At 50.1% G+C, this 21,719-nt stretch overlaps 1 long non-coding RNA gene and 2 other non-coding genes across 3 annotated transcripts; 2 read left to right on the plus strand and 1 right to left on the minus strand.

Annotated features, from left to right (window-relative positions):
- Positions 1-3,180: 3,180 nt before the first annotated feature.
- On the minus strand, positions 3,181-3,254 carry TRNAI-AAU (transfer RNA isoleucine (anticodon AAU)). Its single transcript has one exon. It is a non-coding gene; the product is annotated as a tRNA-Ile (tRNA).
- Positions 3,255-15,278: 12,024 nt separating this feature from the next.
- Positions 15,279-15,350, plus strand: TRNAA-UGC (transfer RNA alanine (anticodon UGC)). Its single transcript has one exon. It is a non-coding gene; the product is annotated as a tRNA-Ala (tRNA).
- Positions 15,351-15,874: 524 nt separating this feature from the next.
- LOC127039494 (uncharacterized) lies at positions 15,875-20,941 on the plus strand. The gene is made up of 2 exons (XR_007771056.1): positions 15,875-17,030; positions 18,352-20,941. It is a non-coding gene; the product is annotated as an uncharacterized LOC127039494 (long non-coding RNA).
- The last annotated feature ends 778 nt before the right edge of the window (positions 20,942-21,719 follow it).

Raw genomic sequence — 21,719 nt, forward strand, 5'->3', positions numbered from 1 at the left:
TCGCTGACATTTCTCCATCTGCAAATGTGGTACCCATTTTAAAATCTAGATCCAATCAATTACAACACGTCAGGGAAGATTCTAGGCATCAATGATCTGATCATTGGGTTGATGGAGGTAAACAAGACATTCTCATAAGGCTCCCTCCCTCTTCCCAAGAGCCATCCTCATCCTCTCTGCCCTTTCTGCTCCACATCCTCTGCAAACTTTCGAAGACAGATGCCTGGTGATGGCCTTTGCTCGTGGGGATGTCGCCTAGTGGTCAGGGTTTTGGTCCCGCGGGACAGGAGGGTGCAGCAGATGGCAGGGGAGCCCAGGGCTTCCCATGGGCTCTGACCCAGGCCACTCTGAGGGCAACACTTCCTACCACCCTGCTATTGTCCAAAGTTTGAAGTTTATCACAGGAAGCTCTGACGAGTGTCAGCTCACTGCTTGGCACTTCTTCTCAGCTGGGCATGTCATGGCAGCTTTCTCCTTCTTGGGGCGGCAGCTGTCTCAGTTACGCTGACAGATCTGGGTTGGTAACTTGTCAGTGGGTGAGGTCGAAGTGGGAACTCAGGAGCTTAGTGCATGGGCCTCTACAGCATGAACTAAAAGCCACCTGGCTGCTAGCTAAGACTGTAGAAAAGACTCGTTTTCTCTCTCCCTCTAAGTGATCTTGGTGCCACTAGCTGGCACACAGCACCGCACCCTGGAGGTGTGTGAGTTACATACGTCCCCTAGCTGAGGAAGCGCATCCTGAGCTTCAGAGAGTTCCCAGCTATAATCCCAGACGACCCCTGTAACAATTGGCCTCTGGCAGGACACTGCTGAGAGTATCAATTCAGGACAAATTGCTTGGAGCAGGGCAGTCACAGTCCTGCCTAGAATATGAGGCAAGTGTACTAGAGAACCAGAGATCACAGCCGCTCCGTGTCAGAGCCCCAGAGATCCGGCAGAAATGATGAGCTGCATGCCATTCTAGGGGGTGCCCCTGCAACAACCCCACCTGTTGCTTTCCTCCTCCCCCAACCCTTCTGGGCTACAGTGGCAATGTCCCCCCCATTTGTGTAATGGAGTAATAAAGAATGCAGGAGTGAGAAACCCGACTTCTTAGTGAGATAAAATGAGGGGGAGGAAGCCTCCAGCTGCTATGATAGTCCAGGCAGGACATTAAACGGTGGGGGGGAGAGGAGCCCAGCCTCCTGCTGCTATGATAGTCCAGGCAGTACAGAATCTTTTCATTAGACTTGAAAGGGCAGGGAGGGGCTGATGGAGCTCAGCCTCTAGTTGCTATGATGGAGATAGTTACCAGCTGTTCTGTACTATCTGCCAGTAATGACCAAGGGTCATTCTCATTTTTACCCACATGCCCCAGGCGACCTCACCGAGGCCAGCCAGGAGCACTCACAGGCTGATGGTGACAATGGATAGCAGTCATATTGTACCATCTGCCACCAGGAAGAGGATGCTGGTGTTCAGTGCTACAGCACCTCGTCTACCAGCAGCATGCGGTAGACATAGGGTGACATTGAAAAAAGGCGAGAAACTTTTTTTTCCCTTTTCTTTCGGGGAGCGGAAGGGTGTAAATTGATGACATATACCCTGAAATACCCGGGAAAATGTTTTTGACTCTTCAGGCACTGGGAGCTCAGCCAAGAATGCAAATGCTTTTTAGAGACTGCGGGGATTGTGGGATAGCTGGAGTCCTCAGTACGCTCTCCCTCCCTCCATGAGCATCCATTTGATTCTTTGGCTTTCCGTTACGCTTGTCACGCAGCACTGTGCTGTGGACTCTGTATCATAGCCTCGAGATTTTTTCAAATGCTTTGACATTTCGTCTTCTCTAACGGAGCTGTGATAGAACAGATTTGTCTCCCCGTAGAGTGATCAGATCCAGTATCTCCTGTACGGTCTATAGTGGAGCTCTTTTTGGATTTGGGACAGCATCACCACCTGTGCTGATCAGAGCTCCACGCTGGGCAAACAGGAAATGAAATTCAAAAGTTCGCAGAGCTTTTCCTGTCTACCTGGCCAGTGCATCCGAGTTCAGATTGCTGTCCAGAGTGGTCACAATGGTGCACTGTGGGATAGCGCTCAGAGGCCAGTACTGTTGATTTGCAGAGCAGTACAGCAGAATGTCTAACATCTTCTCTTTGCTAAGATAATATTCGGGTTCAACTCCATCATAGCAAACAGAAGCTTCCTACCCCTGGGCTGCTCTCCAGTACTGAGCCTCCTGCACACAGACCATCTGAGACTTGCACAGTGTTACCACACCCTTGCCCTCAACCTGAGTTTTCCCTGTGAGTCACTGCCTTCCCTTACTCCTCACTGAGCCCCACAGTTCACGCAAACATATGCCCCCAGAGTGCTGACAACCCCCAAGGCAAGAACACACCCTTGGGCACCTTTACTGACAAAGCCTACAACACTCAACATGGAAATGAGGCAGAATTGGCCCCCCAAGTTTCACATGCACCTCTCTGTGTAGCACAGGCACAGCTCTGCCCAGCTGCTCCAACCCATCCCTCCATCAGCCAGTCACAGCTACAGCTGGCCCAGTGCACACAGCTGGAGGCATGTGGATAGATGCTGGAATTCCCGTCTGTGCTGTGTTCACAGATGGGAATCCCAGCAACTATGACTTTCTTAGGTGCCTCCTTCTGACACTTGTCAGAAAAAACAACCAGTTTCTTTTGCAAGTATTTGCATTGCAAGGCAGAGGCAGTCTTCTCTGTTTCCTCAAAGGATTGACCAAAAGGTGGGAAGAGCGGACACGTTTGGCAAAGCACCACTGAGAGCTGCATCTCTAACCTCCACTTTACCTGGCAGGTGCCTTGGCCAGCTTAGCCATGGTGCTGCTGTCTGGGACTTTTCTCCCAGCTGCTCCATTTTTCATCAGTGACAATCAAAAGGAAGGTGACATGACATCTGTGTGTGGACATCCCCAGCAAATCACAAGGACATGGGACACAGAATCTCATGTTGCAGCAATTGCAGTCAAAGCAACCACCATGCTAATACCAGTCACAGCAGCCTTTTCATCAACTCCAGGCTTGTGATTTGATTCTTTCCAGTGCTTCTCGCCAAAGAAGCCTTTTCTTTAGCAAGCAATTACTTGTGTTGCCAAGGGAGGTGGTCTCTGCATCCCAGAAAGACACAGGAAAATGTGAGTGAGGAGACAAAAGCCATACAACAAGGCACCACTGAGAATTGAACCCAGGATCTCCTGTTTATTAAACAGCTGCTTTAGCCAGCTAAGCCATGGTGCCTGCCTCAAAAAAGTATTTGCAACTGTTTTATTTGATGGCCCAGGACAACACCTGCAAATTCCAAAGTACAGATGTTCCCCATTTCCCTCAAGACTTGCAAGGAAGAACTGGCAGGCCAAGCCAGGATGTGTCTCTTACATCCTTATTAATATGTGTGAACAAAGAAATTGTATGTTGCTTCTGCCCAGCCAGATGGGTTTGTTAGTATAATGGAAAAGTGAAGGGATAGAGCTAAAGTGTTACTAGCCTGGCACACACCGATGGGGAAACCTAGAGAAAGTGGTGCCAGCCCTTTGATGGGTCAGCTGGCAGAGCAGAGGACTTGAGCCGGCACTCAGGAAGTCATCCTTACGTCGCCCTTGTGACTCCAGCTTGAGGGAGAGCTGCTTTTTCTTCCTCTTGCTGAGAAAGAGCAAGAGAAGAATGAAAGGTCAGGTGGGCCAACTCGGTGCAGAAGCCCAAGCTGTCTTTTCCTGCTGCATAGCCTGAAATGAGGGACTCGTGGCAGTTAAAGGCACTGCTGCACTTTCAGAAAACATCCCACTCCTGCACAAAGGGGGATAGAAGAGCCTGTTAGTCTAGTACGCTCCCAACTGAACTATTTCAGCAGCTGCTAGGTTTCTTTTTGGCCTCCTGCTTTTCTGTGTGGGATGTTTTTTTCAGCTGTGGCACAGAAAAAGGACGTCACGGCGAGCAGCCCATGAAGACAAGATTTACTTTTGCCTTCCTCAGATGGTTGGGGAGAGCGAGGAGCAGCACTATGTGCTCCATGTGTCCTGGTCACTTTCCCCACCTGGGCTGTGCTGTGAGGGGAGCATCAGAAGCTGCTGCTCTCTGCCCTCCCGCTATGCAGCCCAGCTGAGGAAAGTGACCTGGATGCAGGGAGCTCGGATGATCTCGCTTCTCGACCCCCCACCCCTGCTAGGGAAGGCTGCTATGTGCTGTCTTTATGGCTGCACTTTCAGTGATGGAGGTTTCTCTATCCCATTGTTCCAGGGGCCTCCTACTAGATTGCCAGCTGCTTTTCAACTGCAGTGTGGAGACTGCTTGTGTGTGGGGAGAGACAGTGTGTGTGTTGGGGAAGGGTGAGCGTGTTGAGGTAGGTAGGAGCAGATCATTATTATCCCTACTTGAAAGAGGGAGAAGCTAAGGCTGAGAAAGGAGAATTGACTTGTCTTAGGTCACACAGCCAGTCAGAGGCAGAGTTGGGAATAGGAACCCAGAGCCCTGATTTTCAAATTTACCTTCGGATCTTGAATTTCAGACATTCAATGACCGGAATAAATTGCTCTCAGAGGAGCTCCAGACCAACAACAGTGCACAGTAATTATTCAGCAAGTATTTGAGGAGAACTGCAATGTTAGAGAGAATCATGAACTGCTCAGAGACAATTAATGCAGAGAAGCAGCAAAATTCATCAAACATAGAACTGGTTCTGACTTATTTCCTTGGTCTTAAAAGAGACCAACAAGGACCTGAGTCTCCTCCCTGTCAATAACCCCCTGCTCAGGCAACCAGGGTAGAGACTGAGAACGGAAGGCTGAGGGTTCTCACCAGAGAGCCCAAAAGATGGCCCAGGTCACTGGTGGGGATCACTGCCTGAGCACTATTTCAGCCCGACATATTTGGCTGGACTCTCCACAGTGAGAGCTGCAGAGCACTCCCCTGAAAAACACACACACACACGTCTCCTAGTGTTGGGAGGGGAACAGGAGAAAGGAGAAAAGCAAGAGACAAAGAAAAAGGAGAGAGGGATGGATGGAGGAAACGGTGAAACAAAAAGGACAAACCCTAATGTCTTCAGTGATTCTAAGGGACAAAATCCCAGGTGTGGAATAAAATTCTGCCTCCTTAAGCTCCTGTTTTCCATACCTAGAATTCAGCTGTCACCAGATGGATCAGACTGAACAGGTTTCAAACCTCCAGGAGGCTCTTACCTTCTAAACAGGGACGGCTGTTTTCTAGTAAAATCACTACAAGAGAAGGAAAAAACTCGAAAGAGGTTCCTCCTGGTGCTCACATCTGTGAACCCGAATACTCTCTCAGTCCTCAAAGACAGACTTGGAGAAGGAGACTTGCTGAAGCAAAGCCACAGGGGTCTCTGAGGTTTCACTGGCCCCTTGCCCCTGTCCTGCCTGGCTGATGTCAGCGTCTCTCTGTGAGGTCACCAGCGCCCCATCACCTTTGACCAATAGTCTGAGGCCCTGCAAAAGGCCTTTTTGATGTCACTGCCACACCCCTCCCTTGCTGTGTTAATGTCCTTCCCTGGCCAGACACTTTGGAGGTTTGAGCTACTCCCTGTGAATCACCCCACTCAAGGACCGTTCGTTCTAGGCAGCAAGCCGGATAGACAGGAAAACATCAGACGCTGTTCCCAATGTTACACTCGGTTTTTCAGAAATGCATCGACTTTATGGCCAGAAGAGACCATTAGAGCATCTAGTCATATAATCATAGAATATCAGGGTTGGAAGGGACCTCAGGAGTTATCTAGTCCAATCCACTGCTCAAAGCAGGAGCAATCCCCAACTAAATCATCCCAGCCAGGGCTTTGTCAAGGCTGACCTTAAAAACTTCTAAGGAAGGAGATTCCGCCACCTCCCTAGGTAACCCATTCCAGTGCTTCACCACCCTCCTAGTGAAAAAGCTTTTCCCTAATATCCAACCTAAACCTCCCCCGTTGCAACTTGAGACCATTACTGCTTGTTCTGTCATCAAGTACCACAGAGAACAGTCTAGATCCATCCTCTTTGGAATTCCCTTTCAGGTACTTGAAAGCAGCTATCAAATCCCCCCTCAGTCTTCTCTTCTGCAGACTAAACAAGCCCAGTTCCCTCAGTCTTTCCTCATAAGTCATGTGCTCCAGACCCCTAATCATTTTTCCTGCCCTCTGCTGGACTCTTTCCAATGTTTCCACATCCTTCTTGTAGTGTGGGGCCCAAAACTGGACACAGTACTCCAGATGAAGCCTCACCAATGTCAAATAGAGGGGAATGATCACATCCCTCGATCTGCTCGCAATGCCCCTACTTATTCAGCCCAAAATGCCATTAGCCTTCTTGGCAACAAGGGCACCCTGCTGACTTATATCCAGCTTCTAATCCACTGTAAGCCTTAGGTCCTTTTCTGCAGAACTGCTGCCTGGCCATCCGGTCCCTAATCTGTAACAGTGAATGGGATTCTTCCGTCCTAAGTGCAGGATTCTGCACTCGTCCTTGTTGAACCTCATCAGATTTCTTTTGCCCCAGTCCTCTAATTTGTCTAGGTCCCTCTGTATCCTATCCCTACACTCCAGCATATATAACACTCCTCCCAGTTTAGTGTCATCTGCAAACTTGCTGAGGGTGCAATCCACACCATCCTCCAGATCATCAATGAAGATATTGAACAAAACCAGCCCCAGGACCGACCCTTGGGGCACTGCGCTTGAAACCGGCTGCCAATTAGACATGGAGCCATTGATCACTGCCCATTGAGCCTGACGATCTAGCCAGCTTTCTATCCATTTTACAGTCCATTCATCCAGCCCATACTTCTTTAACTTGCTGGCAAGAATACTGTGGGAGACCATATCAAAAGCTTTGCTAAAGTCAAGGAATAACACATCCACTGCTTTCCCCTCATCCACAGAGTCAGTTATCTCCTCATGGAAGGCAATTAGGTTAGTCAGGCATGACTTGCCCTTGGTGAATCCATGCTGACTGTTCCTGATCAGTTTCCTCTCCTCTAAGTGCTTCAGAATTGATTCCTTGAGGACCTGCTCCATGATTTTTCCAGGGACTGAGGTGAGGCTGACTGGCCTGTAGTTCCCTGGATCCTCTTTCTTCCCTTTTTTAAAGATAGGCACTACAGTAGCCTTTTTCCAGTCATCCGGGACCTCCCCCGATCGCCATGAGTTTTCAAAGATAATGGCCAATGGGTCTGCAATCACATCCGCCAACTCCTTTAGCACCCTCGGATGCAGCGCATTCGGCCCCATGGACATGTGCTCGTCTCCAGTTTTTCTAAATAGTCCCGAACCACTTCTTTCTCCACAGAGGGCTGGTCACCTCCTCCCCATACTGTGCTGCCCAGTGCAGCAGTCTGGGAGCTGACCTTGTTTGTGAAGACAGAGGCAAAAAAATCATTGAGTACATTAGCTTTTTCCACATCCTCTGTCCACTAAGATACCTCCCTCATTCAGTAAGGGGCCCACACTTTCCTTGACTTTCTTCATGTTACTAACATACCTGAAGAAACCCTTCTTGTTACTCTTAACATCTCTTGCTAGCTGCAACTCCATGTGTGATTTGGCCTTCCTGATTTCACTCCTGGATGCCTGAGCAATATTTTTATACTCCTCCCTGGCCATTTCTCCAATCTTCCACTTCTTGGAAGCTTCTTTTTTGCGTTTAAGATCAGCAAGGATTTCACTGTTAAGCCAAGCTGGTCGCCTGCCATATTTACTATTCTTTCTACACATCTGGATGGTTTTTTCCTGCAACCTCAGTAAGGATTCTTTAATCTTTTAGAGGATTGGAACTGATTTCAGTGGAGTCACATGTTTGCTAGGTTTTTATGCATTTGCACAGGAAAATATTGAGTGTTTCCATTCATTTCAGGGATCCCTATTCAGTGGAACTCCTCAACATAATGGAAATGTAATTATTTTTGTTGAAAGAAGAGGTTTATAAGCGGGCAATGGGATTAGAGCCAAGGACTACTTGATCTGCAGTCAAACACTCTGCCACTGAGCTATACCCCCACGATTGCTGTGGGGGTAAGTCAGTGATCTTAAAGATTTTGAAGGACAGGCCCTGCCTCAGAGATCTCCTGTTCTCTTCCCAGACCACAGTGCTTTTAAAAATTGGGTTTGATTAAACTTATAGATACATGTAGACACCACAGCTTGCACACCCACCACATAACTTCCCCCAATGACATAGCTACCACCTCTCTGGGAGAAGGATTAACTGCACGGACGGAACAGCTCTCTCCTCTCTGCTTAGAGCCTCTTCATTCTTTATGACTAGGTAGGAAAGAACCTCCTGAATGACAGTAACCAACTGACCAAATATTGGTGGGTCTGCATTCAATATGGGTAACTGGTTGTATTGGGCTGGATGAGTAGGAGTATTGCCAGCAGATCGAGGGAAGTGATTATTCCCCTCTATTTGGCACTGGTGAGGCCACATCTGGAGCATTGTGTCCAGTTTTTGCCCTCCCACTACAGAAACAAATTGGAGAGAGTCTAGGGGAGGGCAACAAAAATGATTAGGGGGCAGGGGACTTACAAGGAGAGGCTGAGGGCACGGTCACCCGGGGGGGGGCAAGTGGGGCAATTTACCCCAGGCCCTGCAGGGATCCCATGAGAACATAGTATTGCAACTTTTTTTTATGGAAGGGGCCCTCAAAATTGTTTTGCCTCAGGCTTTCTGAATCCTCTGGGTGGACCTGCCCACTCCACCTCTTTGACTCATTCTCCTCCCTCTGAGGCCCCACCTGTGCTCTGCCCTCACTCCCATTTGGCCATTTCCCACCCCTGCTCTTCCTCTTTGGCTGACGCCTGCTGGTCCACCTTTTGCTTGCTCCTCTCCTCCCCGAAAGCCTCCTTGTGCCTCTCCACCCACTACCCCAAGGTCTTCCTGCTTCCCCCACCTCTGCCCCTCCCCTGAGACTCGCCCTGTCCACCTCTTTCCTCAGTCATCTCTTGTTATTCCTTGAAACATCAAGGATGGAATAAAAAGCCGAGTTTACTCCAGGGTAAGGAAAGAAAGGAGCCACCAACCCCTTGGCAAATCTCAGTGCCCCAGAGAAAACCTGCCCCCTGCTATTGCAATCCCTGATGTGCTGGGGATATGATGGTAAAGGAACTGTCTGAATGATCAAGGCAGGAAATGGACAACAATCTACAGGAACGTCATTGACCACAAACACACTCTCCTCATGCTCCAGCCAGAAGGGAAATGAGCAGGAATTCTTGCAGTTCAGCCAGGGACACACTTACACAATGGCACAGCAGTGTGTGTGTTGTGGAAGCTGGTCTGAGGGAACATCTGGAATTGATCACTCAATGAGAACAGAACTGGAGTGTAGTGAGAGACCCATCTTGAGCAAGTAGTTGTGGCTGAGTGGTTAAGGTGATGGGCTAGAAATCTATTGGGGTTTCCCCCCGCAGGTTCAAATCTTGTCAACTACAGAGGAAGTTGTGGTCCTTTAGTTTCAAGAGAGTTGGGTCTTGTCTTGCTCTCAAGCTATATCTACACTATTGGATAATGTGGCTTTAAAGTGTTTGAATTAAACAGCTGTTGCATGTCCACACTATGCCTCTTGTCTTACCAGAGCACATCCAGGCTAGAATCTTGGATGGCCACAGAGAGCAGTGCACTGTGGGTAGCTGTGCAACTGGCTGCAGGTGCTTTGGGAAGGGTTTGCAATGCCTCACAGGCTGGTACAGCATCACATGATGCAGGTTTCTCTATCCCATTGTTCCATGGGAATCCTACTAGATTGCCAGCTGCTTTTCAACTGCAATGTGTTTGGGTGCGGGGGGAAGAGTGAGTGAGTCTGTGTTTGTGTGTGTGGGGAGAAGGGAGTGTGTGTGTTGGGGAAGAGTGAGTGTGTTGGTCACTCGTGTGCCCACACTGTCTCTAAGTTCAGACAGCTGCTGCAAGCAACCAGTCCTGAGGAAGGGGGAGGGGCACAGCCCTCACTGGCTCAGCTCAGCACAGCACAGCAGCCTCTGTCACACATGCACGCTGCGGCCTGCTTAGCTCTTGTCAGGTGTGCTGGAACAGGGGGTTAGGGGGTCATGGCCCCACCACTCTTTACCGGCTGTTAGGACCAGTGATGGGGGGGGGGAAAGGGTGGAGTCTTGGGAGGAAGAGGTGTTCTGTGGGTGTGGCCTCAGAGGGAGGGGTGGTGTGAGTGTGGTTCCTTGGGGAAGGGGTGTCATGAGAGCGCCACAGTTCAGACAATGGTGTCCCCGCCCCACTGTAAGGAAGCTCCCACCGCCCCTGCTCTGTGTTCGTAGTGCAGGAGAGAGCAGCATCCATGGCAGTGATTTGTTCCTGGGGGCTCCAGCAGAAGGGCCTGGGAGGTGATTTAAAGGTCCCAGGGCTCCGACAGGGGGGCTCAGGAGGCGATTTAAAGGGCCTGGGGCTCCGGCCACTGCAGGGAGCCCTGGGCCCTTTAAATCACCAGACTGGGAAAGCCAGGCCGGGCTGGCACAGCGTACCCGCTCTTGCCAGTACCCCATACCAGAACATGCCGGCTTACTTTCACCTCTGGAAGCTCCTCACATGGCTCAATAACTGGTTAAAAGCTGGGAAACAAAGGGTAGGAATAAATGGTCAGTTTTCAGGATGCAAATTGGTACCTAGTGGTGTCTATACTGGGGCCAGGACTAGTCAACATATTGATAAACGATCTGCTAAACAGAGAGGTGACAAAATTTGCAGATGATCCAAAACTACAGAGGACAGTTAAGTCCAAAGCAGCCTGTGAGGAGCTAAAAAGAGATTTCACAAAACTAGGTGAAAGGGCAACAAAATGGCAGATGAAATTCAATGCTGATAAATGCAAAGTGATGCACATTGGCAAACACAATCTCAACTCTACATATAAAACGATGGGATGTAAAATAGCTGTTGCCACTCAAGTGAGAGATCTTGGAGTCACTGTGGATAGTTCTCTGCAAACATCCACTCAGTGTGCAGCGGTCGGTAAAAAGCGAACAGAATGTTGGGAATCATTAGGAAAGAGATAGAAAATAAGAGAGAAAATCTTATTGCCGCTGTATAAATCCATGGTACGCTCACATCTTGAATGCTGCATGCAGATACGGTCACCGCATCTCAGAAAAGATGTATAGGAATTGGAAAAGGTTCAGAAAAGGGGTATGGAGTGTCTGCCATATAAAGAGAGAATAATAAGCCTGGGACTTTTCAGCTTGGAGAAAAGATGACCAAGGGGAAATATGATAGAGGTCTATAAAATCATGACTGGTGTGGAGAAAGTAAATAAGGAAGTGTTACTTATTCCTTCTCATAACACAAGAACTAGGGGTCACCAAGTGAAATTAATAGGCAGCACATTTAAAACAAACAAACAGAAGTATTTTTTCACACAATGCACAGTCAACGTGTGGAACTCCTTGCCAAAGGATCTTGTGAAGGCCAAGACTGTAACAGGGCTCAAAAAAAGAGCTAAATCGATTCTTGGAGGACATGCTCTGAGCCAGGATGGGCAGGGAAGATGTCCCTAATCTCTGTTTGCTAGGAGTGGGTGACAGGGGATAGATCACTTGATAATTATCTGTTCTGTTCATTCCCTCTGGGGCACCTGGCTTTGGCCGCTATGGGAAGACAGGACACTGGGCGAGATGGACCCAGTCTGACCCAGTCTGGCTGCTCTTACGTCCCTGTGCTCCTTTCATACAGATGCCTGGAATTCTGGTGCACAATGTGTCCCTGAGGTCTCAGCCAAAATGCCCAGACAGGCAAACACTCTGGGCTCCTGAAGCCTCTGCCCCCCACCTAGTGCCTATGGCTCATCCCTGACCCTTGCTGCTGCTCCTTGCTGTAGAAGGTGAAAGGAGTGGAGGCAGCGCAGGAGCCTTCTGGGGACATAGATCTGAGGCTTTGGGAGAGACACATTGTCTGAGACATCAGAGCGCTGTAAACCATGCAGCCACCCCCTCAATCAGGGGCCTGTTCCAGCCCTGAGTCTGGGCTACCACGATCCCTCCCGCAGAGCAGGGTGCCCACAGATTACAGCCTGAAAATAGGCATGTGACACTAACTCCTGTACTCCCTGACAGGGCCTCCCATAGACCAAGGGGCACCCCAGGCAAGACATGTCCTTGGTGCCCCCCCCATGTTAAAATTTTGAATATCTTATTTTTCATTGCATTTGTAGCTCACTTCATGATTTCGATGCATGACTTTCTCTGTCATATAAGATGCTAAATTTGCAGGCTAGGTTCTGTAAACCTGTATTTATTCATGCCACATATAAGCAAATAAAACAAATTCATTTCCTCTAAGCATATAGAAACTTTTTAATTTTGACAGTAACTGAAATGTACTAACACCTAGCAATGGAACTGTCACCAGCACAGGGCTGGCCAGTATTAAGTAGTGTTACAGTAGGAGACAGCGTTAGGATGTTAACCCCAGGCCTTTAGCTGAAAGGTCGCTTCTCTCGCCTTTCCCCCATGAGCTGAAGCGCAGCATTCGAGAGATCCAGAGACTAGTTGATGACATTTCCAAGTGCTAAAATAGCAAGCGATGTCCATCTTGCATTTGCCATTGCTGACTGGAGAGATGTTCTATTGAGAATGATGAGTCCTAGTCAGCTGCTTTCTGGCAAGATGGTTTTCCCTTTTAGGCTTGGGAGGAGCCTGCGAGCTGTGGGTGAGGTTGTTCCAGTGAGAACCGCTGCTCCTTTCTTGCCGACTTGGGGGTGCCAGTGACAGCTTGTGAGGGGGCAGGTGCTGGCTTGAGTGAATGGGATATAGGAAACCCCAGCCTGCCGCTCCGGGCCAAGTCCACTGCTTGGCTCCTGCTTTGTGACATCCAGATTTAAATCTTTCCAGCATGTGCTGCAGCTCATGTATTAAGCCTTCGTGGTGGGCCTGGTCCTTGCCAAAGTAGCTCAGCTGGGAGTGCATTGGATTGAAGATCTAAAGGTTTCTGGTTTGATGCCAGGCGTTAGCACCCCCTTCACCCTGGGCGTGTCATGCTGGGCTTTCTTCTGGGTGTGCGGCTGTGCCCTGAACTCACCAGTGTTCCTAATTTCAGAGGCAACACTAGCAGAGGGCGTGTGTGGGGTCATGTGCCGCACCTGGGTTAGCTATCGCCTGCTACATCATGTGGTGCTGTCAGGCCCCCTCCCTGTACAGCAGCTGCTGCAGGGGTGAGTGGAGAGAGGCTGTCTTTGCTGCTTCCTCTCCCTGCACTGTTCACAGCTGGGGGGGCTGTTGATTGCAAGGGGATGGGGCTGAACCTTGACATTGTGCCCCCCTTCAGGAGACACCAGTCGTCTGTGCCTGGTTGGAAGCTCCGCAGCTAGAGGAAAAAGTGGTTTTCTGCACCAGAGCTGCCAGCTCTTACTTTCTTTCTCATGACGGGGAGGAAAAACGAATCTCTTTTTGAAAGCCCAGTCCTGCCATTGACCGAGGTCTGACTTTCTAAGTTCCTGCTAGAGTGGGGGATTTAGAGTTAGTGGGGCCCTGTGCGCATAAAGTGCATTCAACAATCCCCCTTCCTCTGAGCTCTGCTATGTCTCCAGTAGCTGCTGTCCCCTGGTAGCAGGGAAGGACGTTTCTACCCATCCAGGAGATCCCAGCCTTGGACGAAAGGCAACTTCAGGCTTCTCCTCTCTCCCTTCTTGGAATCAAGTTCAGGTTTTTACCAGGAGTTAAAGCAGCCTGAAGCTGCAGAGTCTGGATCAAGGTCACAAGTTCCCAGTGTCTCCGTGGAAGGGAATTTGTTAAATCCCAGATGAGTGGAGTTAAATCAGTTCTCAACCTGAGTCCTTAGGTCTAAATCCTGAGGATATTGTCCCATCATGGGGCCATTTCCCACCTCTCTTTCATACAGAAGCACAATTTTCTTTGCACAGACACAGGAACAGCAAGATCTTTCTCTGTCCCTTGTGCAAAGCAGGTGGCCAAATTCCATGGAAACAATGGCCAAGCAGGTGGGCCCTGGGCACATCCAGCCCTGGCCATGAGATGTTCCCTCCCCTCTTTCTTTATGCTGCTGTTGTCATTTCATGGAATGTGTGGGATGGGGAAAAGCTGAGTTCACTCCAGCTGAAGGGAAAAAGACCCCTGAAAATCTCAGGCCCTCAGGGAAAACCCAACCCCTGCTACCAGGGTCACTGAGGTGCTGGGGATTTGAGTAGGAAAGGGACTGTCTGAATTATCAAGGTGGGGAATGAATAACAAACTACAAGATCCATCTCATTAACCACCGACACAGACTAATCCTGCTGCAGATAGAGAGGAAACTGGGAGCGATTCTTTGCTGTGCAGCCATAGAAACACTGACCCAATTGCACTGCAGTGAATGTGCTGGGGAAAGCTGGATTTTATAGGCAGGTGGAAATCGTGGATCCTAGAAACACCTGGAGTCCCCCACACTGCGTCTGCCACCAGGGTTGGGTGTTGAGCTGCTCACAGAGTCCCCCACCACCATTACTTTCTAGCAGGGGATTGCAGCACCACCCACCCACCCAGAGGTGAAAGTAAGACAGTCCAGTCTGCTATGGCGTACCAGCAAGAGCCAGTACGCTATGTTGGTCCGCACCGGCGTCCACGGCGGGGATTGAAAGGGCTCTGGACTGCCCATGGCCAGGGCTCTGGCGGCCGGGCTGGGGCCGGGATTGAAAGGGCTCAGAGCTCCCCGCTGCTGCGGGCAGCGCAGAGCCCTTTTAATCCCAGCTGCAGCTGAGATTTAAAGGGCTCAGAGCTCCCAGCCCCTGCAGGCAGCCCAGAGTCCTTTGAATCCTGGCCGCGGCTCTGGTGACCGGGCTGGGGCTGGGATTTAAAGGTCTCGTTGCTCCCCTCAGTGGCAGGAGCTCTGGGCCCTTTAAATCCCTGCCCCAGCCCCGCAAAGCTCGGGGTTCTCCTGGTGGCCGGAGGCCCAGGCCCTTTAATTTGCCCCATGAGCCCCGGGGGGGCTCCCAGCGACCTCTTCAGCTAGGAGCCCCTGGTTGATTTAAAGGCTCTGGGTCTCCCAGCCACAGCTGGTGCCCCAGGGCCTTTAACTCTTGAGAGGCCACGCCTCTTCTGGATGATGCCACGCCCCCTCAGGACTCCCACAGTACCGGTAAGTCCTGTAAGTTACTTTCACCCCTGCACCCAGCCAATGCAGTATGAGGGCTGAGTCTTGTATCGCTGCACCCTGGGTCCAGGGCATGCACTCTCTCTTGCCTCCTCTGCTGTGTAGAATCTTGCCCTGCTGCAAAGTGTTCCCCATGAGCCACCAACCTCCAGGACAGCAGGTTTGACCCTCAGAGCACGAACCTGCCCAAGGTGGAGGTGTAGCTCAGTGGTAAAGCACATGCTTTGCATGTATGAGGTCCTGGGTTCAATCCCCAGCATCTCCAGGCTCTTTTTTTTTTCACCCTGCTGCTTTGCTCATGCCCAGAGGGGATGTGGCCCACCAGGCTCCATGCCTGAGCTTCAATCCTGCTCACTGAGGGGCAAGGGAAAATTGCATGGAAGGTCCTGGGGGAGTTTCTGCTCCTAAGTCACCTCACTATGTTTAAGATTCTCACCCGCTGTGCTGCTTGGGACAATGGTAGATGAGAAGGGCGAATCCTCCAGCACTGGAGGGAAAGGTCCCATCTGCACAGCCCGAGAGGCAAGGAAACAGAGGGGCTGTCAGTGCTCAGAGAGGGGAGAGGTCAGTGATTTACACCCACCAGGGGACACTGACTTTTTGAGGCGGGTGCAGCTGGCTTGGGATGGTGCTGACGATGGATAGAAAAAAGGCTGGAGTCAGTGACAGATGGGACCACAGAAGGGGAAGGGAAATGGCAGCCCCACAGAAGGTCCTGGGTGCTCAGATGCCCCAGGTATTGCACCCTGGCCTGTCCTAGAGAGAAAAAAGACCCAGAGGGAGCCAGCCCCCCTACAGTGATCCCGTGGACAAGAACCTGGTTGGGAGTGGGGTGAAGGTTCCCTCTGGGCAAAGGGGAGCTGAAATCCCTCAGTGTCCTGGCATTTAAACAATGAAAGCTTCAAACCCTGCACGGGTGTGGGCTGAGGTGCATCAGCAGAAGGTTGGGCTGGACAGAGGTGGCAGGTTTGTATAATTTTTGGTGGTTCCCAGAATGGGACCAAGTCCTGTCCCACCCCACGTCTGTGTCAGGCTCTGGGAGGGAGTTTGGGTGTGGGAGGGAGAGGGGTTGCGCTCTGGGAAAGACTTTGTGTGCAGGGTCTGGGCGTAGTCAGAGGGTTGGGGTGCAGGAGTGGGTGTGGTGGGCAGGGTCGTGGAGGGAGTTTGGGTGCGGATATGGGGTTTGACTTGGAGCAGGGTGTGAGAGGTGCAGGAGAGGGTGAGGGGTGCAGCATTTACCTCGGGCATTTCACAAAAGCAATGCGCACCCCTCTCTGGAAGCAGCCTCTAAGCAGGAGGGCTGGGAGTGTCTCTGTGCACCGCTGCCAGAAGACTCCACCCCACAGCTCCCATTGCCACAGTAGGCAGAGTTGGCACTCGGGGAGACCCCCCCACACCTCAGGGGCTGCTGTGACGTGCCAGCTGCTTCTGGGGGTGGCGTGCCACACGGAGCGAGGGTGAGCAGGAAACTGCCTTAGCCCCCTTGTGCTGGTGGTGGTGGTGGCAGGGATCTCTGGGCCCTTTTAAATTGCCCATAGATGGCAGGCAGGACCAGAGGGGACACTCCCAAGGCCAAACATTGCTTTGCACAATGATAAATCTTGGAAGAGGACAGAAATGAAATGGCAGCAGAACCTAAGGAATGAAAAGCCTCCGAATTCTTGTGTGTGCACTGACTCCGAACAGAAACTGTAATTTGGCTCGCTTTGTGTCTGCGGCCGGTAAAATATCAAGGCAAAATCATTCCAGTGATTGTGACACTGGGTTTGAGGAGGCTTTTGTCTTATTAAAATATAACTAGCATGTTAGGTCCTGTCTTGTTCATGGATGGGAAGATGTTCTTTTTCAGGGATTTCAGACGAGAACTGGGGCACAACACCTGGTTTGTTTAGGCCCCAAAAATGGAGGCAGGAACCTCTTCTCTCCTGCTGGCCAAGAACCCCAGGTACCTAAAAGACAGGGACTCACATCCCTGAATGGGCTTTAAAAAAGTTAGGCCCCGACCATTTCTTGTTTCCGCAAACAAGACACTTTAGCAAACTTTAGAATTCCTTGGTGCTAAACACTGTGAAACTCCCCTTTCTCCTTCACACAGGGCTTTAATGCCCCTTATCTCACTCAGGTTCACAACTGCCCAGAGTTTGAGAACTGTCCCTGTTCCCATTGGACAGATGGGGAGGAGCCTGAGATACAGAGAAGGGAAGTGACCTATCCAAGGGCATACACAGGAAGGTGGTGGCAGAGCCAGAAAGAGAATCCACTGGTCCTGACTCCTGTTCTAAGGGACAAACCGTCCCCCTCTCCCCTAGAGGTAGGGATAGAGCCCAGGAATCGAGATGGTGGGGAAATTTCATTCAGACTAGACCGGTTTGTTTCTCAAAATCATAACAAGCGGGATGAAAGTTCTTTGCAAAAGTATTTTGTTGCAAAACAAAAGAATCTCCTGCTTGTCACAGTGTAATAAATTGTCTCATCACATGCAAAGAGGAGACACTTAAAGCTCGAACATTAGATCAGATGCTTCAGTCTGAGCTAAGTCGTTGCTGCTTTTACCAATTTCAAAAGAAAAAAAATAAATAAAATAGACTGATTCAGCTATTCTATTATGTGCTAATCTCCTCTGAGTAAACGTGATAGGACACCTCATATTATGCCCTACTCCTAGTGACACTCTCCAATGGATCCCCATCCTCCACCCACTGTGAGGTAGATAGGAGTAGATCATTATTATCCCTTCTTCAAAGATGAAGAAGCTCAGGCTTAAGAAGAGAATTGACTTGTCTCAGGTCACACAGCCAGTCAGGCTGGGCTGGGACGGCAGGGGGTGTGTGGGTGGGGGAGCACTGGTGGGCGGGGAGAGCCCAGAGCTGGGGCAGCACGGGGTGTGGAGGGGAGAGCCCAGGGCTGGGATGGCAGGGGGATGCGGTTGGGAGGAGGCCCAGAGTTGGAGTGCCAGGGGGTGCAGGTGGGGGGCGGAGCCCAGGGCTTGGGCAGCAGGGGAGTGTGGGGGGGGGCCCAGGGCTTGGGTGGGGGCAGCCAAAATTTGTCTTGCTTGGGGCTGCAAAAGACCTAGAGCCAGCCCTGCCTCCATGCACCGTGAGGTAGGTAGGAGCGGATCATTATTATCCCTACTTGAAAGAGGGAGAAGCTAAGGCTGAGAAAGGAGAATTGACTTGTCTTAGGTCACACAGCCAGTCAGAGGCAGAGTTGGGAATAGGCCCCCAGAGCCCTGATTTTCAAACTAACCATTGGATCTTGAATTTCAGACATTGAATGACCTGAATCAAGTGCTCTCAGATGAGCTCCAGACCAACAACAGTGACAGTAATTATTCAGCAAGTATTTGAGGAGAACTGCAATGTTAGAGAGAATCATGAACTGCTCAGAGATAATTAATGCCGAGAAGCAGCAAAACTCATCAAACACAGAACTGGTTCTGACTTATTTCCTTGGTCTTAAAAGAGAACAACAAGGAGCTGAGTCTCCTCCCTGTTAATAAGCCCCTGCTCAGCCAATCAGGGTAGAGACGGAGGACGGGAGGCTGAGGGTTCTCACCAGAGAACCCAAAGGGTGGCCCAGGTCACTGGTGGGGATCACTGCCCGAGCCCTAGTTCAGCCTCACATTTTTGGGTGGGGACCTTCCAGAGTGAGAGCTGCAGAGCACTGCCCCGCAAAACACACACACACACACACACCCTCCCTCTCCTGCTGTTGGGAGGGGAACAGGGGAAAGAAGAAAAGCAAGAGACGAAGAGAAAGGAGGGAGGGAGGGATGGAGGAAAAGGTGACACAAAAAGGACAAATCCTAATGTCCCCAGTGATTCTAAGGGACAAAATCCCAGGTGTGGAATAAAATTCTGCCTCCTTAAGCTCGTGTTTTCCATGCCTAGAATTCAACTGTCACCAGATGGATCAGACTGAACAGGTTTCTTACCATCTAAACAGGGACGTCTGTTTTCTAGTAAAATCACTAAAAGGGAAGGAGAAAACTCGAAAGAGGTTCCTCCTGGCGCTCACGTCCATGAACCTGAATACTCTCTCAGTCCTCAAAGAGAGACCTGGAGAAGGAGACTTGCTGAAGCAAAGCCACAGGGGTCTCTGAGGTTTCCCTGGTCCCTCGCCCCTGTCCTGCCTGGCTGATGTCAGCATCTCTCTGTGAGGTCACCACCTCCCCACCACCTTGGACCAATAGTCTGAGGTCCTGCAAAAGGCCTTTGTGATGTCACTGCCACACCCCTCCCTTCCTGTGCCAATGTCCTGCCCCTGGCCAGGCACTTTGGAGGTTTGAGCTACTCCCTGTGGATCACCCCACTCAAGGAGTGTTCGTTCTAGGAAGCAAGCCGGCTAGACAGGAAAACATCAGACGCTGCTCCCAATGCTACACTCAGTTTTTCAGAAATTAGTCGACTTTATGGCCAGAAGAGACCATTAGAGCATCTGATCTGACCCCCTGCATATCACAGACCTCCTGTATGACACAAGAGCTACTTTTGGGGCTTACACATTCCAGAAAGGCATCTAGTCTTCATTGAATGACATCAGGAGATGCTGAATCCACCACTTTCCTTGGTAGCTTGTTCCTGTGGTGAATCATCCTCACTGTTGATTATTTGGGGCTTAGCTGTAACATGAATTTGTCTCTTTTTACCTTCCAATCATTGGGTCTTGTTATGTCTTTCTCTGCTCGATTAAAGAGCCCTTTAACACCCAATCTTTTTTCTCCATTAAGGCACTTCAATACTTCAATGAAATCACCTTTCAATCTTCTTTTGAGAAGCTAAAAAGGTTGAGCTCTTTCACTAGAAGGCATTTTTCTCCAGCCCTCAGAACATTTGGTGGCTCTTTGCTCCTTCAGCTCCAATTTCACAAGATCTGTTTCAAATGAGGACACCAAAACTGGAGGCAGCATTCCAGTATCAGTCTCACTGACGCCGTGTCACCTCCTGTTACGTTATTGACATAATCTGTAACTGTATAGATCACTGTTGCAGCCACGGTTCTATATTTGCAACCAAAATTGTAGAAAGGTTGTTGTGTAAGGGGTCTATGGAGAGGTTTTGATTGGTTGATTATAATGATGCTATCTCTAGATGTGTATCATTTTTGTAGTTGACGTCATGAATATTGGCTCTTTGCTGTCCCTATTTCAAACTTGTGCTCTGCTTCCGGGGAACACCCCAGCCAGACAAGTTGGTGTCAGTTCTGCCTATCCTGCCTGATGGCCCATTAAGGACCTTCAGCTATACAATCGACCCATTGAGAGAAGGCAGATACGCCTTGTGACTCAGCAAGGTATGCAGGGACCTGCCTATGGACAGAACTCTAAGGTTTTTCTATGCCAAGTGCTGGATAGAGTGTCCTTGGGACAAAGAAAGCAAAGACCACATGGCAAGAGACTATAAAAGGCTGATGCCTCGTCTCCATCTTGTCTTCAATCCTGCTTCATACCTCTGGAGGGACATTGCTACAAACTGAATTTCTATACAAAGGACTGAATGACCCATCTCAGCTGTGGATGGACTCTAGAGACTTGATTTGAACCTGCAGTTTATTCCATCACTGCTACAAGCCTGAACCAAGAACTTTGCCATTACTGTATGTGAAGGGTTAAAATTCATGTGCATTTTGTATAACAACCTGGTCTATGGATTGTGCCAGCTCTTTTCCAGACCAAAGTCCAGAGTAGGGTCAAGGGACGAGAAGCCTAGCAAATAGTGACCAGCTAAAAGAAAGCTGGGTTAACAGAAAGCCTTGTTTGCTAAGATAGGCTTGATCAGCAAATTGCCAGGTGTTGGAGCTAAGAACTAAATCATTGTGTCTTATTCAGAGTTGCAGATTGAACAAAGAATCCCTGTTCCTATTGTGTCAGTCTCTTCTGTAGGGAGACGTTCTTCCCACAGATCCAACCTTGAGTTTATGAAAAGTTGGCACATGTCAGTATAAGATATGGCATCCTTTCACCTCCCTTCCCAAGGACCAATGCCTGCCTTCAGACACACAGAAAACAATTTTTATTGCCATATACTTTCACTGTTTCTTTGCTTTAACCCCTAGGAATTTACCTGTTGGACAATCAAAGGAGTTGCTCCATTCCTATGGACCCCAAATCAGAATTCAATATATATATTTTATACTAATAACATTTTATCAATGTGTTAATGAAATGTTAACTTACTAACTTGAGACCAAGGGTGGAGACATTATGTAACCTGTTAACCATTGGCTACTGTGCTATCTTGTCTTGCTGCAAAACCCTATCCCAGCGTTTGGTCCCCCTCCTGAGACCCCCCCTCCGGTAACTGCCTCCCTAGGACCCTGCCCCCTACCTGTCCCCCTGACTCTTATCCACACCCCTGCCCCCAGATAGACCCCCAGAACTCCCACTCCTATCCAACCGCTCCCTGCCCCCTGACAGGACCCCCCAGAACTCCCGACCCATCCAACTACCTCTGCTCCCTGCCTGCCCCAACTCTACTCCACCCCCCGACAGGCACCCCCCGAGCCCTCAACCCATCCAACCCCCCTGCTTCTTGTCCCATGAACTCCCCCTCCAGAGACCCCCAAACCCACTAATCACCTCCCCAACTATCCAACCCCACCACCTCCTGGCAGCTCTGTCCAGTGGCTGCTCCCA

This window comes from Gopherus flavomarginatus, chromosome 23 (assembly GCF_025201925.1).
Source record: "Gopherus flavomarginatus isolate rGopFla2 chromosome 23, rGopFla2.mat.asm, whole genome shotgun sequence".
Taxonomy (NCBI): Eukaryota; Metazoa; Chordata; order Testudines; family Testudinidae; genus Gopherus; species Gopherus flavomarginatus.